The sequence below is a fragment of the Myotis myotis genome, unplaced genomic scaffold (genome assembly GCF_014108235.1).
Source record: "Myotis myotis isolate mMyoMyo1 unplaced genomic scaffold, mMyoMyo1.p scaffold_m19_p_7, whole genome shotgun sequence".
NCBI classification, from domain to species: Eukaryota; Metazoa; Chordata; class Mammalia; order Chiroptera; family Vespertilionidae; genus Myotis; species Myotis myotis.
In genome coordinates this window covers 2,159,083-2,177,087 of record NW_023416379.1, presented here as the reverse complement: position 1 = coordinate 2,177,087, position 18,005 = coordinate 2,159,083, and positions in this window count along the sequence as shown.

Sequence of the window (18,005 nt, the reverse complement as noted above, 5' to 3'; positions counted from 1 at the left end):
GTGATGTAATGGGTGTGAGTGTGGGAGCGTGTGCCTGTGATGTAATGGGTGTGAGTGCGGGAGCGTGTGCCTGTGATGTAATGGGTGTGAGTGCGGGAGCGTGTGCCTGTGATGTAATGGGTGTGAGTGCGGGAGCGTGTGCCTGTGATGTAATGAGTGTGAGTGAGGGAGCGTGTGCCTGTGATGTAATGAGTGTGAGTGCGGGAGCGTGTGCCTGTGATGTAATGAGTGTGAGTGCGGGAGCGTGTGCCTGTGATGTAATGAGTGTGAGTGCGGGAGCGTGTGCCTGTGATGTAATGAGTGTGAGTGCGGGAGCGTGTACCTGAGAGTGTAATGAGTGTGAGTGCGGGAGCGTGTGCCTGTGATGTAATGAGTGCGAATGTGGGAGCGTGTACCTGAGAGTGTAATGAGTGTGAGTGCGGGAGCGTGTGCCTGTGATGTAATGAGTGTGAGTGTGGGAGCGTGTGCCTGTGATGTAATGAGTGTGAGTGTGGGAGCGTGTGCCTGCAAGTGTAATGGGTGTGAGTGTAAGTGTGAGGGTGTGTGCCTGTGAGTTTAATGAGTGCGGGAGCGTGTGCCTGTGATGTAATGAGTGTGAGTGTGGGAGTGTGTGCTTGCGAGTGTAGAACATACCTGTGCTCTTCATTGCAACACAATGTTGTCCTTTGAAACCTGGGGATGGATCCGAACGTGTGTCAGTCTTGCACTTACTCCACGGCAGGTGTGCATTATAAGTGGTGCAAATGTGTCATGCCCCATCGTCAAAACCTTGACATAATTCACTTCCCCAGAAAGAAGTCCCATGTTTATTATGTGGCCTCACATTCCTGCTGTCACTCAGTCTCTTTCCTGGGAGACCTTGGGCTAGATAGAGCGAGGTCTGAGGGACAGCTCTCCCTGCAGATTCTATCTCTGTTTTCTTGAGCGGAGGGCAATGCACCCCATGAACATGGTTCTGCATGAACGTGGTTCTCCATGGTTCTCCAGTTTCTCTGTGACTTTGAGCGGAGGGCAATGCACCTCATGAACGTGGTTCTCCATGAACGTGGTTCTCCATAAACGTGGTGCTCTATGAACGTGGTTCTCCATAAACGTGGTTCTCCATAAACGTGGTTCTCTATGAATGTGGTTCTCCATGAATGTGGTTCTCTGTGAACGTGGTTCTCCATGAATGTGGTTCTCCATGAATGTGATTCTCTGTGAACGTGGTTCTCCATGAACGTGGTTCTCCATGAATGTGGTTCTCCAGAGTCTTTGTGACCTTGAGCGGAGGGCAATGCATCCCATGAAGGTGGTTCTCAGGGACCCAGCTGCCCTGACCGAGGCTCAGGATTGTATGAGAGCTACACTCTGCTAGAGACACTGTCCACATCTGTGCACGACCCTTTTATCTCTCCTGGGAATGGGGTGCAGGAGGAGCTTTATATCCATGAAGAGTGGATCTATAACCTCTCTGTGTGGCGCCCCAGGAGACTCGGGGCCCAACCCGGAGCTTTGTTCATCCTAGTGTGAAATGTCATCGCACACAAGCTCTGCCAGGTGGGTCAGGCACCTGGGCAGCTCCCCAGCACTCCCAGCGTTGTTTGCACGTCCCCAGGCGGGGATGCAGGGTGAGCCTGTTCTACATCCTTCCAGGGAAGCGTGCGGGGTTGAAACATAAGCGTCAGCACGTCACCATTTCTCTCGCAACCTAGCGCTCATCCTGTAGGCCACTGTGTCATGAGGTTGGCTCAGGTGGCAGGACTCACATTCTGTGTCTCTGAGCCCCAGTACCGCAGGGGTGAGCCAACGAGAGTGCAGGCCAAAGTGGGCCCGCTTCCTGTTGTTGTAAATAAAGTTTTATTTGAAACACAGCCACGCCCATTTGTTTATGTTGTCTCTGGCTGTTTTCGTGCTGAAATGGCAGTTGAGTAGTTACCGTGCGTCCCTGTATAGAATAGGTTTCCTGACCCTGAAATCGCCTGCACAGTGAGGTGCCAGGGAAGCTCATGTCTGGAGGCAATTTCAGCTGAGCCGAGGGTGAGGGAACATCTCCATCCTGATGCCCTTGCGCTCGCTCACAGTGCAGGGCAGGGTGTCCTGGCTTCGGAGAGCGGGTGGGCCAGGGGGCTCCCTCCCTGCAGACAGCAGGGCCTTGGGAAGCCCCTCGCCTCCCCATAAACCTTAGCAGCTCTACGTGCCCTTAGCAAGGAGGCGGGGCCAGAAGACAGCAGAGCGAGCTTCACGCTAAGGGCTCTTCTGTGTGGCGTGTGGTGTCAGAGCTCCGTTTAGTCCTGAGCCATGAGATTGTCCAAAAGCAGTTGGTCCAAGGACCCACTTCAGCCAGGGGTGGGGAACGGAATCATTTCGTGCGGCCCTGCGAAGGAATTAGGGGTGAGTTAATTAAACGTTTTATGAAATACGGCAGGCTGCGTTTCAGGTTGATCATCTTATCTGGCCCTTGGATGATGTTATAAGTATCCAAATGGCCCCCGACAGAAAAAAGTTTCCCCACCTCTGAATTAAAAAAACATATCTCTGCACCTTCCCCAGCCCGCCCTCATTTAGATGAGAGTCATCTGGTAAATTATCTGTTTATTATAACTTTTGGTCCAAATTACGAGTGTGGGAGAGGATTAGGATCCATTTATTCTGGAACTTGAGGGTGAAGATTTGACAATTCGAGCCGCAACATGGAAATAGTGAAGCATTGAAGGCGTCCTGTGCACAATTAGGATAACTCTACTTGAAAACACTCACTTTACCCAAATAACTCCCCTCCTGGCCACTTTGTCTGTGAAGACATCGCCTTAGTTAGCTACACTCACAAAAAGTCACCAAGATGAGAAAAATCGGTATTAAGATGAATTTTCAGCAGGGACTGAAGGCAAGAACCCATAAAGATTTATTGCTATTATTTCAAACATCATTGAAATTAGACTTAATTATCTGTGCAATTTGCTGAAAATAGCATTTTTGATCAAGTACATGCCATTAATTTTAAAATAGAAATGTACCAAGCTGCTTTCTAAAAATTCCTCCAAAACATTTGCTAAATTGCCTGTTTGAAAAGTGTCCCTTCGTCCTTCCTCCATCCCCAAGTACATGAAACTGGAAAAAAAAAAGTCCTTTTTGTTTGTTGGCCGGAGGGGTCCGCATGAGCGCTAGGACACGCCCGTTAGAGGGAAAAGGAGAAAGATTTGGTTTCCAGGACGTCGTGGGGTTTGAGGGGACACAGGCTAATGGCTTTTTATCGCTGGGCTTGTCCATGGGGAGCAGGAGGCTGGTATTCCCGGGACCTGGCTCTGTCTACACAGCGCAAAGGAGAGCTGAAATTTATCAAGTTAATTAACTTGGATATTTCAAGGGGGTAATCAGGCTCCCAGGATGCTTTCTTAATGGCTCCTTTTCATCAAGGTGACAGTGTTAAGTGTGTGTCCCTCACCCTGGGGCTGCGATTTGGTTTGCGCTCATTCCTTCTGCCCGGAACGCCAACCCCACAGGGGCACCTGTTCTACCAGGAACAGGTGTGCGGGACGGTTCTCGTGAGCCCCAGGCCTGGGCGTGTCTCCAGCCTGCGTGTCAGACTCACGTTTGCACCGAGGGCTCCAGAATCGCCTCCCCGGCCTCCGCCCCTCCTGCCTGGCCTGACATCTCAGCGTCCATCTGCCCGCGGCCCTGCGCCGTGTTCTGTTGCTTCGGGGCCCGAGTCCCGACTGGGTCCCTTCCATGTCCATTCAGCCAGGTCCTGTCACCAGCTGGTGCTGCCTCCGCCTTCGGAGCGGGCGCGGCCCTGCCTCCGGAGATGGCCCTGCACAGGGAAGGGGCCATCCCCCACTTCTGGGAGGACCCGGGGCTGTGAGACCTGCAGGCGTGGGGGCACACCTGAGTCGCTGAGTCAGACGCCCCGGGTGGGGCCCAGCACCCCGCTATGGAGAACATTCCGGGGATTCCGGCCCACGCTGCCATCTGAGAGCAGCCGTGAGCGTGTGTGGCTCCCGGAGTTGTGCACGCAAACCGCACAGCGAATGAGGGGCTCTGGGAGGCTCTGACACTGGAGGCCGACTGTCTGGGCTCAGCTGGGGTCCCACTACCGGGCCCTCAGGTCAGTGTTTCTGCAAGAGGGGCCCGAGCCTGGACGTCCGGGCGCCCCACCGGGTGTGGCCTGCCGCCCGCTGCGCCCCTGGAGCTGGGCCCCCCCTCCTTGCACCAGGCCCGCCCAGTGCAAGGAGCCCCCGCGACCTTCTCTCTCAACCAAGGCCAGTGTTTCCTCCACTGTCTCCCCCACCTGCGAATGGTCTTCACTTTCCCCATTAAAAGCTGGGCTGGAGGTGCCGTGTCACCCACATTCATGGCGTCTCGGGCCGTGCCCACCCTCGGGCTGGGAAGTCCCACAGGTGTCTTCCACAGACTGGCCAGCGACTGGGCGTGCAGTACATTTAGGAGCTGACCCCAGCTGATGGGCCCCCTCCCACACGGCCTTTGTCTCAAAGGGCGGCTGGTGTTCCGAGTGGTACATGGCGTCCTGAGCCGGTGAGCAAAGGCTTCTTTGTTAGCCTTTAAAAAAAACACACATTTTCAAAAATTCAATGTATTGGGGTGACACTGGTTAATAACAGTATGTAGGTTTCAAGTGCACATCTTCATGTGGCATCGTTTGTATCCTGCAATGTGTATTCACCATCCAAAGTCAAGTTTCCTGCCCTCGCCGGTTTGGCTCAGTGGATAGGGCCTCAGTCTGTGGACTGAAGGGTCCTGGGTTTGTTTCCGGTCAAGGGCACATGCCCAGGTTGTGGGCTCGATCCCCATTAGGGGCATACAGGAGGCAGCTGAGTGATTCTCTCTCATCATTGATGTTTCTATCTCTCCCTTTTCCTTCCTCTCTGAAATCAATAAAAATATATTTTTAAAAAACCAAGTTTCCTTCTGTCGCCACAGTAAACCCTTAATTTTTCGAAACTCGATTCAACAGACTTTGGATTTAATGGACAAAATATCCGTTCTGTATGTCATATGTGGAGATTAACACCCTGTTAATTTTAAAATGCTTTTAACCAAGATTTGCTTGCAATTAAATTAACAAGTTACTTTTGTTATTAGTTCACTGTTATTTAAAAAAAATTTAGCAAATAGGCCATATGTTGGAAAAAAACACTGTAGTAATTTCACCAATATAAATAAGACATTTCTACAACTACAGCCCACAAACTTGAATCCAGGAGTTACGGCTTATAAACAGCGTTTGGCGAATGATCACACATGATCACACGGCATCAAGAGTGGCAACTGTTTCTGTTGCATGACTTTCTGTGGCCGTTTTAACGTGTGCCTGCCCATGTTCCTGCCAGCTGTGTGCATGTGTTTACTCTCTCGTGGGGCTTTGCTGAAAGGGGGGTGGGCAGCCAGCGTGTCCCAGTGACCACAGCGTGGCCAGTGCCCCGTGACAGGAGGTGCAGGGCCGGTGGGTCCGCGGGCCCCGTGGAGAAGGCACCGTTTTCGGAAGCTCTGTTCACGAGGGTTTGGGGCAGGAAGAACCCGGGCTGGGGGCATGGGCTGTGCTGAAACTGTCTCATGGTTAGCACAGTGCTCTTTCTTAGGGCCAGTGCTGATCGGGGGTTGGAAGAGTTGCTAAAGATTCAGGGGGGTCAGACCCTCCCAGGGCACCAACGGGCTTCCTCTCCGGGTCCCACCAGGGTGTGAGAAAGCCCGCAGGGAGGAGCGGGGTCTGCAGCCTCTTACTTTTGCCCAATGTCAGTTTGCTTCCAAGGGGCTCAGGCCGAAGATGCAGTAACGTCAGGAGTCAGCCGGCCCCTGCAGCTGCGCCCCCACAGGCAGCACTGGCCTCACAGACATGGGGGGGCGGGGAGGGCTGGCTTTTCTCTGCGCTCCTCTCTCCCTCAAGGGCAAGGGCAGATCCGCACTCAGCTCCTTCGGCTGAGCTGCAAACTGACACACATACAGGCACACAGACCACATACAGGCACACACGTGCACTCTGCCCTTAAACATGTTTGCACTGACATTGCTTTGATCTTTTGAAAGATTATATGCCATTGATTTACAGCCACTTGGTTTTGGGGAGGAAAGCGATCTGTCTTTGGGAAGATTGGCCAGGACAAGACCACTTGTTAACATCTGTCCATGCTCGAGCTGGATTCTTGTTCAAGTTGGTCACCACCGCGCCCCTCCTAACCATCCCCCTCGGCCCCCTTGCACCTGAGAATAGGCCTCAATAGCTCTAAATGAGCTATTATGTGCTGCCATATAATTATATATTTAGGACACATGTATGGATAAAAAAAGAACCAACGCTGCAGAAAAACTCCGAGCCGAATTGCAGAGCAATTTCGGTGACGGATGCTATTTCAGCTGGTGTGTCAGCTGTTCCGTCTTTTCTCCTGCGTCCCGAATCCGTGACAGTATCCGGCACCCGTGAGCACTGGGCTTTATTTTTGAACCGATGTCATTTTGGAAACGTGAAAAGCCTGCTTCCCGATCTTTTCTTCTCAGGACTCATGAGATATAAAAAAGCGTTGCGTTTACTTTTCTTGGACAAGTCTTTTATCTGCTTATCCTAGTCACAGAGTAATAACACGATAACACGAACAATAAAAAATGAGAGCCGCTGTTATTTCCCGAGCTCCTCATCGTTGCTAAGTACTGAGGTGTGCCCTTCCTCCCATCTCATTGTCATCTTCACAACGGAATCGGCGATGAGCCCGGAGTTGTGCATGTGTCTCGTTTAAGGACACAGGCCCATGAAGACGGTGTTCGTGATTAGAACCCGGTGGTTCGTCTGTTCTTATTATTTTGAGCAATAACAACAGCTAATATATTTTCATTTTGGAGAGCGTCTTCACATTACTTGTTGACCCTAACAACAACCCTGTGAGCATAGAGCTGGGTATTATTCTCATTTTATTGGTGGCGACCCTGCTGTTCGGAGAGGCTGAGATTTGCCCAAACACAGCTCACTCCCCGCAGGGCCGCGGGGCCACCCTGGGGGAAGCCAAGCGGAATGAACTGGGGTCATCAGAGTCCCAGGCTAGTGCCCGTTGGCCATTCAACACCGAAGAAGCAAAGCAGCCGAGCAACACACACACACACACACACACACACACACACACACACACACGCATACACACACACACACACACACACACACACCTCTGAAGGCGTCAAGAGAGCCCCCCCATCAGCCAGCCTAGAGGGGAGCCCTCTGCTGACACCAGTTGGGTGACACCCAGGTTGCACAGAGCCTTGCTGTCCCCCACCCCCACCCCCACCCCCACCCCCTGGACCAGTGATGGAGAACCTTTTGAGCTCGGCCTGTCAGCATTTTGAAAAACCCTAACTTAACTCTGGTGCCGTGTCACATATAGAAATTTTTTGATCTTTGCAACCATAGTAAAACAAAGACTTATATTTTTGATATTTATTTTATATATTTAAATGCCATTTAACAAAGAAAACTCAACCAAAAAAAATGAGTCACGTGTCACCTCTGACAGGCGTGTCATAGGTTCGCCATCATTGCCCTGGACCCTCCTGGGCAGCCTCAGCACCGGGGCATCTGGCGGGGGCGGTCTGAGGGGGGGGTGGGCGAAGTGCAGGAGCTGGGCTCACCTTGACTCTTCTCTCAGCCAGGGCGCGGGGGAGGAGACACTGAACTAGCCAAGAGGGACGGAGGGTGGGGGAGAAGCTGAGTCCTGGCAGGGTGTGGGGGCGAGGGGCCATGGGGCGGGGGTGGCAGGTGAGCGCTGACGACATGGGGCCAGGTGTGCTGGGAGATGCTGGAGGAAGTCATTTCCGTCATCAGAAAATGAGGGGTGGAGTGGATGTGTGACCCCCGTTTGCCGTGGGGCAGAGTCGTGTCCGTGCAGTTCCATTTTAGGAAGTGGCTCTCGTAATGGGTGTCCTGGCGGAGTTTCTTTATAATCAGCAAAACGGGTGTGGACCCAGCTGGTGCCCTCGCCAGAGGCTCCTCATTTCCGCGTGAGGCTCCACTGTGCGGCCGCCGGCCAGTCAGATGCGGAGGCGATGCAATAAGTCACCGGGGGACATGCCAGTTTCCCCTTTTCCATCTACACCCGCAGGCCGTGGCCATGGGCCAAGCGTGAGGAGCAGCCGGACCCCCTGCCTGCCCGGCCGGGGTGGGGGGTGGGGAGGGATGGGCGAGGGAGCCGTGGGGGCAGCACTGGCTCATCAGAGCAGGTCTGCGGGGCTCCTGTTCTCGGGGTTCCCCCGGGGCCCCTCAGGTTAGCCGGCTCTACGCAGGTTTGTCACACGCCTTGTAAAAAATAGGCTGGGCATTTCGGGGGAAACTGCACGAGGAACTTAAAAATATCCACGTCCCTACCTCGCCCTTTTCTGGAAAGGGCGGCTCAGTGCGCTGAGAGTCCCGCTGCAGAGGCCCTGCTGCCCGGGCAGGCAGACTGCAAATCGGGGCGCGGCTCTGCACCCCGACTCTCTGGGGACTGCAGGGCCCAGCCCCCCTCCTTCCCGCAGTCTGGCTGCGACCCCAAACTGGGCGCTAACCCAAGCCAGAGTCTCGGGGACCGTGGGGCACGCGTGTCAGAGAAGGTGCTGTCGATGTGGCTGAAGAGCTGCCTCTCAGACAACTGTGGGTCCAGAGGCCGCAGCCGGGCTCCTCGCGGCCCAGGAGGCTGGGAGGAGCCGCCCCTCCATCTCCCGGGGGGCAGACGGACCCCCCCTCCCCCCCTCAGGCAGTGCTCCCTCCGCGCCTCTCCCCACGGCCGCGGCTCTTCCTCTCCTGGAAAGGCTTTCCGTGCGGAACAAAGTTGGGTGTTTTGTTGTGTCTTTTTTTTTTTAGTTGAGAAAAAAGACTGATAGGATGGGTCCCACACGTTCTTGCCTCCGGGAATCTGGGGCCCTGGTGGCACCTGGCTCTCCCCCCTCTGTCCTGGTTGAACGTGCGTGGAGTGCTGACCCGGCTCCTGAGTGACGGGACGAGCGGCAAATCCTGCCGGGTCTGAAACGGCCCGTGGGCGGCCGCCTCACCCCTCACGGCTGGTCCTGCCCACGAGGGCGCGGGTTCCAGCTGAGCCTCCACAGACCCTTCTTCAGTGCTTCTGCGCCTCGTGCTCACCGGCACTCGGACCCCCGTCCGAGACACACACACACACACACACGCACACACACACACGCACGCACACGCACGCACACACACACACACACACACACACACACACACACAGAAAAGGCAGGGAGCAGGACCGCTTTGCCAGGCTCCGCCTTCTTATTGGGAAGGGCCTCTCCGGGGTTTGCACGTCCCTGGTACCCAATTACCTGGAACCTCGGGCAAGAAGAGGGGGTGCTTGTCTCCCTGAGAAGCGACCTTCCCCAGGCCTGTCCCCAGGCCTGTCCCCAGGCCACGGGAGAGGCGCCAGGCCGGTCCCTGTTCCCTGGACGATCGAGGCCTCACCAGGCGTTGACGCACTAGGGCGCGGCCGGCTGTGGCCGGGGGACGCGCGTGGGAGCGGACGGCGCGATGGCATGGAACGCTAACGGCTGCGGCAAGGCTTTTAACTGCGAACAAGCGGACCCTGCGGGATGGCGATTCCCTTGCTGCGCAAACACTACCCCGCGCGCCGGCAGGAGCTGGAGTGGCCGTGGGGGCCGCTCGGCTGGGTCTGAGGACGAGGGCGCGGGCCAGGGCCCTGCAGGCGCCCAGCGCAGGAGCCGGAAGGGAGAGGATGCGGCCGGGGAACTGGGCGGACAGTCCACCTGGAAAGCAGTAGAATGGCCACAGCTCCTCGGAGAAGGTTCTACGTCTGGCCTCCTTCAGGAAAATAAGATAATGACGCTTTACCGGCTTCTCTTCCCCGTTAATGGAGGTGCTAACGAGGGACAGGCCTCACTGCGGTGATTTCCTTTGAGATGTTTGCACCGGAAACGCTGGCATGTCCGGGAGGTCACAGGTGCCAGGAGGTCACAGGTGCTGGTGTTATGGGTTCACTCCGTGAGATAGACCACCGACTCAGAATTTAAATTTAAGAGCCTTTATTAAGCTGGCCAGCGACTACAGTTACAGCACCCTGCCGGAGCAGAGGCTGAACTGCAGCGCTGACTGCAAGAGTTACATTTTATTATTAAATTCTGTGGAGGCCCAGAGAAAAATGTGTCTTTCAAATTCTGGGCCCCCAACATGGAGGAAACTCTATTTATACTTTTTCCAGTCCTTTGTCTCCCAAATTTGGAATGAGACTTCGGCCTTCTGAGAAAGAAGGCCTGCGTGCTGGGAAGGGGCCATGAGACCATATCTCAAGGCCTGGCCTGATGTCAGTACCTTCCTATCTGTGTGTTCTAGGAACAGACAGCACAGCATGACCCGTCTGGCCAAAGTGCCAGATATGCAGCCCAGCACACTGGGAGGTCACAGGTGCCGGGAGGTCACAGGTGCTGGGAGGCTGGGAGGTCACAGGTGCCGGGAGGTCACAGGTGCTGAGAGGCTGGGAGGTCACAGGTGCCGGGAGGTCACAGGTGCTGAGAGGCTGGGAGGTCACAGGTGCCGGGAGGTGTACTCTGCTCACCTCACACCTACCCTCTCAGAGCTCCCCTGGACGGAGCCCCTTAGCTGTGGCTGTAAATATCCAGGGTCAGCGATGCCAGATGCTCCAAGGGACCTGGCAGGCGTACGTTTGGCCAAAAGGCCATTTCTAACTTCAAACGACAGGTGGTCTCAGGATGGAGGACGTGGGGAGGAGAGGGGGGAGGGTCTGTGGAGGCCATTGGCCCAGTGGCTCCTCCAGAAACTATAGTGTAAGATCCACTCAGGAGGCCCCGCTGGGGTGGGGCCGCTGCTCTCCTAGGGCATCTGGGGCCTCTGCCCTAGTCCCTGGGGATTGCATCCCTGTGGTCGGGACAGCCCGTCTCCAGCAGGGAGGGCTCAGCCCACACGCACTGGCCGCCAGCCCGGCTGTGTCTGGGGAGGCTGGGGGGCTGAGAGCCCCACTAGGATCTCTGTCTCCGCCTCCTTTGAAGTCGGGTGTGTCTCGCTCCAGCCAATGCCATGCGGTGAGTGGAGTTTGCCGCTCCCTGTGGGAGATCAGGGATGCCCCCTCCTCTCTCTCTTGGCCTCTGGCTGGCCCAGCGCAGAGCGGGGTGAGTGTGGGGACCGCGGTGAGCGTGGGGACGGGTGTTTTCCCAGCTCCACCCGAGTCCTACCTGGGACCCCGGGAGCTCATGCTTGGACGCAGCCTCTGAACCCCTCCGTCCGTTCTGCTCAGCACGGAATGGTCTGATCGCGGTGCCGGTGCCGAAATACTTGCGGAAAGGACTCTAAATATACCTCTGGATACTGAAATTTTCTTGAGAAACATGTAAGGGAAGCGGGTTCGCTTTAAACATCCCATAATTTTTCATGGGCCGTTGAGATAACGGCTTGTTGTTGGTATTATGCGACGTAATTGTACAGTGTGATTGCTTCTTGTAGTCCCACCATATCTGTTCTATAGCTTTCTGGTTTATAGGTGTTTGAAGGTGTACTTTTTATTGATTTGGCATATACACAGCTATGAGCTACTCTTGGATTGATTAGATGCTAGAGTGAAGCTGAAACGTTTAGTGCATCGATTTGGAATCTGCAAAGCTGTTTATTTGCAGTCTGCATAAATGTATTACTACTCGGTAAGCAACACTAACATTAAAAAGAATATGGGAGGGGGTGTTCCTAGGGAGAAATTAAATATTCCCAAGTGAGTTCTTCCAAGGCACTGCCCTGATGCCTCAAGGGCAGAGAACAGAAAGGTAGCCAGCGGCCGGGGTAGGGGCTGGGGGCGCTGTGGGTGCCTTGTCCAGGCTGGTGGATTTCAGGTGCTGGGGAGGTTATTGTTGAATCTCCCGGAAAATAACATGGCCGAGGAGGCATTTCCTCCACCTTTACCTCCCTTGAGCGAAGCTGGGATGATCTGGCTGCGAGGCCGTGGCGCCCATGGTGAAAGAGGGCGGCCTGGCCTGCTGGGTCCTTCCAGGGGTGTCTGTGCTTCTCTCTGGTGCTTCCCTCGCGGCTGCTGCAGCTGGTACATGTAGCTCCTGTCTGTCTTCAGACACTGTTTCATCTTGACCGACCTCTGTGCCTTTTACCACGGTGCGTCCATTGATGGCCAATGATTGCACGCAGGTTAGAGGCTGACTTCCACGGTGGGGTGAATGGCTAGAGGAGGCTTTGAACATGGAATGGAGGCTCATTCTTGGAAATAACGTTAACATTTCAGAGTCCCAGGGGACCATTTAGTGTATTGATTATTTTTTTATTTTTTTGGTTAATCCTCACCTGAGGGTATTTTCTCCACTGATTTTAGAGAGAGTGGGGGGGGGGGGGGGAGAGGGAGAGAGAGAGAGAAACATTGATGTGAGAGAGACATATCAATTGGTTGCCTCCTGCGTGGGCTGGGGATTGAACCTGCAACCTAGGTCCATGCCCTTGACCGGTTACCCTTCAGTGCCTGAGCTGATGCTCCAACACTGAACACAGAGCCACACTGGCCAGGGCTGGTGCAGGGATTACTGCGTCTCTGAAGCGCGCTCATTCTGTCTCCCCGTTTCGATGTGGGGAGTGAAAGTCAGAGTGAGGAGGGAAAGAGGGTTTCTGATTGGAGGCGGAAAGATGGACGGAGACACGCACGCAGGGGGGTCGGCCTGGTCTCGCTGGGTGCCCTCGAGCTTGCAGACGGGTGTTGGCTGTAACTGGCTGGAGGAGACTGACTTGGTTTCTGCCTGTTCGAGGGGGCGATGGGAGGAGCAGGGAATGTTATTCACCGCTCTCTGCAAAGTGAGTGATTTACTCCCTTCCCTCCAACAGGACGAAGGTGGAAAGCCTCTGGGACTCTTTGGACAAAGTGCTCTACGAACGCGGGATGAGTTTCGGTTTTATTGCCGAGGAGCCCGGCGAGGATGGAAGATGGGAGTGAAGTTAAACGGAAGGATTTATTGCCGGAGGGAGCCTTTCTTAACACAATTGTTTTAAGAAACAAATATGTGATAAAGGAGTTGAAATCACCTGCATGCTATAAATTTTATTTGCGATAGTTACATTTGAATGAATGCAGGTGCAACTCATGTTTTGGTAAATAATTAATATTACATCTGGAGCCTTGCACGGCCCATGTGACCGCTAGAATGCAGCGGTTTTTACTTGGGATCTCCAGCTGAGCCTCGAGTTCCTGGGCCCTGTGGGTGTGCCCAGCAAGCACTGCCCGGTCTCTGAGCTCTGGAACCTGGGAAGGCGGCTGGTGTCTGTGTGTGTGTGTGTGTGTGTGTGTGTGTGTGTGTGACTACCGCAGGGGAACGAGGAGGAAGGGCTGTGATGGAAAGAAAGCGGGGAGTATAAGATTTAGAGGAGGCAGAGTTGGGGTTCTACAGAGGAAATTGGTCTCCAAGTTCTCCATTTGCTCCTGGAATTTGCATGTGGCCATAGAGCCTGACTATTGCTATAGTAAGAGTCTGACTGTTGCTATAGGCACAGTGAGTGACATTGAAGTGCCAACTGTAGTGTTGAATGGGTGGGACTGTGGTTGAGCGAACAGCCTTCCTGTTCCTGGGGAATGGTGTCTGGTCCGTGCGGCCCAGCATGGAGGTGGTCTCCAGTGCAGGAAAGGAGAGCATGGGTGACAGACATGTTGTTGGATGAGGCCAGCCTGGTGGTCTGGCAGGTAACTCCAGGGGTAAGAGCTCTTGTCTTCCCTCTTTTATGAAATCGATTTCTTGTTTTTCTGTGGTGGGTTCGGAGTGTGGACCCCACCCGGAGGACCTGTCTCTGTCCCAGCTCTGCCTGTCCCGGTGGGCGGGGGGCTTGGAGAAGGGACTCAGCCTCCCTGTGCTGGCATCACCTCAATTGCATAATTAGGGCTCATACCTACCAGGTTTGTTATGAAGAGAAAATGAGTCCCTATTGGGGTGTGCTCAGTAAATGCCAACGAAGTGTTTGCTAAAATACATGTGACAGACCCCACGATGTTGAATGGAACGAATTCTGAGATTTTTGGACACAAAGTGGCACAGAACTGCTGAAAAAGCATGTGTGTGTGTATGTGTGTGCATGTGCATTGTATGTGTGTGCACACGTGTGTGCATGTGCGTGTGTGCGTGTCGTGGCTGAAGATGACCCTGAGCCAAGGAGCCCTCAGCACCGTCAAACCTCTTCACGCGGCAGCGCCCACGCGGCGCAGGAGGGAGCCGTGCTGGCGGCGGACGTTCTAAATGACTCGGGCTTTGCCACCCGCACCCCTAAGGCCCTCCGGCTGCACAACGGGCAGAGCGGTCCCGCTTACAGGCCTGCCAAGCGGATGGCGGCCCTGCGGTGGGCGGGCGAGGCTCTCCTCGGGGGCGGCTGCTCGCTCCAGTGCGTTTGCTCCGGAGAGAAGCCGGCGCGAGCAGCGCCAGGAGACAGCGCGAACAGGGGTGTTCCTTTTGGCACCCTCCGCCAAGGACACGCTTTTACCGACCTTAGAGAGAGAGGGCGGGGAGAGAGAGAAACGGCGAAGGGCTGCCTCCCATAGGCACCGGCCGGCCCTGAACCCACAACATCGGGTGTGGCGGGCCGGGAGCTGAGCGGGACTGTGGGGGCGCGGCTGCCGCTCCGCCCGCTGGGCGCCCGCGGCGGGAACCGGTGTTCCACTCTGGAAGGGGTTTTACGCTCACGGGCCTCAAGATGCTGGTTTCCCCGCAGCAGCACCATCCAGTCCGCCCGGGCCAAGTGCCAGGGCCGGGCCAGCCCTTCCCCGTCCCCGGGCCGATGGCGCACGAGTGCGTGTCCCCCCGCGGCAGCGGCTGGCGGTGCGCTTGTAGGAACCACCAGACCAGCGGCCTCTTTCTCCGAACATCCGGCCCCGGGAGCCCAGCCCCCGCCAGGGAAGCTCAGCTCCCCTCCTCCCGTCCGTGTCCTCTCCAGACAAATAAACGGGCAAGCAGAGCGGCCCCGGGGTCCCCGGAACCACAGCCGGGCGCCCGCGCGGCAGGCCCGCTGCTCACTGGCAGGGGCTGTGGGAGCCGGGCTCCCCCCAGGAGGGGCCGAGGGTGAGGTGCTGAGCGCGGCCCTGCCCCTCGCGGGCGGCAGGAAGGGTGGGCCGGGCGGGACACGCTGGGCTCTGCACGCAGGGCCCGGCCAGGGAGCTGCTATGCGCAGGAGCCAGTCACCTCCTGGCAGAACCTCCTGGCAGAGGAGGGCGACCTGACGTCCCAGGGCTGACCTGACGCTGCCTTTGGGGGACTAAGGGGATCCGGGCCTCTTTAGACCAACAAGCTAAAGAGCCGGGCACCAGGGTGGTTTCCCCGGGATCTGACCGTCCCGCCCGCAGGCGGCAGCGAGGAAGTGCCTTCTGCTCCGCGCTGGGGAGCCCCTGGCATCGCAGGAGCCGCCGGGGAAGTCGGGTCCTGGTCGTGGCCAAGGAGGCGCATCCGAGTCTTCACTCACTTCCTCCCCCGGAGCCCCGGCTACTTTCTTGGACTTCCTGCTGCGTTTCCTGCTTCTATAAAAGCCCAAGTTTTCATTTTGTAAAAAAGGAAATCTTCAGTCCACGCAGGAAAACACCCCTCCTCCCCCTGCACAGCCCTGGACCCAGAGGGCTCAGGTGTGACCCCCATCAGCTGCCCAGCAGGTTGGCAAGTTGATCTGCCCCGCCCCGCGCAGGCTGCCCTGTGCCACCCGCCGACGCCACACTCTGAGATGTAACCTGGAGCCCGAGACCCAGCCTTCGGGCCTCGACAGACGCTCTGGGGGCGAGGGGAGCCGTCGGGTGAACGGATGGGAGGCAGAGCATGTGGCCTAAAGGGCAGCCCGTGGCGGAGGAAATGGGTCCTTTGCTGCCCTGGAGTCTTCATCGACGGCACAGGGACCGAGACCCTCGGCCTCGCTTTGCAAACGGCCAGCCTGCTGCCCAGAGCACCGCCCTTGGCTGCGGCTGACACACTGTCGACATGGAGGATGAAAGCGATGGTCAGAACAGTCTGGGGGGAGGGGCGGGAGAAAGGTCACGGGCCTGCGAGCATCGGGCAGAGCCTCCACTGCCCGGGGATGCAGTCGGCATCCTAATTGCCCCCTGCCCAGCGGTGTCCAGCGGTCAGCACGGCCCGCCCCCTCTCAGGGCCTCGCAGGGCGCAGCACTCTGAGCGCCAGATGAGAAAGGCGGCTGGTTTTGTCATCTCCACCCACTGCACCCCGCTGTTCGCCAAGCCAGGGGGCTGGGTGGGACATGGCTGGTGGGGGTGGGACACAGCTGGTGGGGGTGGGACATGGCTGGTGGGCGCGGGGACACGGCTGGTGGGGGTGGGGGCACAGCTGGTGGGGGTGGGACACGGCTGGTGGGGGCGGGGGCAAAGCTGGTGAGGGTGGGACACGGCTGGTGGGGGCGGGGGCACAGCTGGTGAGGGTGGGACACGGCTGGTGGGGGCGGGGACTTGGCCTGGCACCTGTGCCGAGGGTGCAGCTTCCTGAGTCACCAGCAGGTTGGCTGTGAGCCGAAGGGTGAGGGCGGGCGAGGGAGACAGCCGTCCAGCTCAAGTTTGACCTCAGGGGCCAGCAAGGGTGGGAGGGGAGGGAAGAGGAACATGGTACGTGGGAAGGTTGGGTGAACAAGATTTGCTAAATGTAGAGCCACGTACACTTGCCAGTTCTGAGTTTTGTAGTATTTTTGAAGCAAACCCAACTCATTTCTTGGCAGGGATGTGAAGCTCAAAAGTAAAAAAATAGAAGTATTTGGTAGAATTAGCATAAACCCCATTGAGGAGAGATGCACTCAATGTCTGTCAGTGAGAGCCTTTACGTGGGAGGAATGCTGGGAAAGTGCTAAATCAGTCTGGGTGGAAGGGGCAGGAAGGCCACGGAACTAAGGACACGCAGCTGCGCCGTGCCACCTCCTCCTCCAGGCAGCCCAGCAGCCTCCTCCTCCAGGCAGCCCAGCCTCCTCCTCCTTCAGGCAGCCCAGCCGCCTCCTCCTCCAGGCAGCCCAGCCGCTTCCTCCTCCAGGCAGCCCAGCCTCCTCTTCCAGGCAGCCCAGCCGCCTCCTCTTCCTCCAGCAGCTCAGCCTCCCCCTCCAGCAGCTCAGCCTCCTCCTCCAGGCAGCTCGGCGCAGGGGCTGAAACACTGCAGAGAAAACAAAAACGAGCCAGACTCTGTTCCTGGGGAATCTCCTCTGCCTGGGGGAGGCGACCGCCGCACAGATAACCATGGAGCCAGGAAGGAGCCGTCCCCGCACACAGAGCGCCCAGGGGGAGGGGGTGCCAGAGGGGACAGTCCGTCCTGCCTGTTTATCTTAGGGAGACAAACACAGGAGCGCCGGTGGGCGTGCCCGCCCCCCTGGCCCCCGGGATCGCTTCCTGTCATGGCCTCCGTCGTCACTGGGTCTCCCCGCGTGTCTTCCCGGGCCTCCCTCAGGTGCGTCTGCCCCCTGTCTGCTCCTCTGCTTCTGTGGACTCCAGTCACATGACCTCCCCGGTGACCTCTGCCTCACTGGCTGGAATTTTCTGAATGAGGCCACATTCACAGGTGCTGGGGCTGGGACTAGAACATGTCTTTTTGGGGCACAATCCAGCCCTTAACCACCTGTATGTGGGTTCAGATAATCAAATCTACCTAGCGCAGTGATGGCGAACCTTGTGAGCTCGGCGTGTCAGCATTTTGAAAAACCCTAACTTAACTCTGGTGCCGTGTCACACATAGAAATTTTTTGATCTTTGCAACCATAGTAAAACAAAGACTTATATTTTTGATATTTATTTTATATATTTAAATGCCATTTAATAAAAGAAAAATCAACCCAAAAAATGAGTTCGCGTGTCACCTCTGACACGCGTCATAGGTTCACCATCACTGACCTAGCGTATACTTCTAATGCTAATGCCACGGCAAAACTCAAACTAATTTACAAATTCAAGGCAGGGGAAATGACAACAAACAAATGAAATCCAGATTAGCATTAATGTCTTGTGATAACTGATGTTTTGTTGCAAAGAAAACCCCAATGAATGTGCTTTTAGCCAACCTATTATTCCAGTAGCCCGGCTATTAT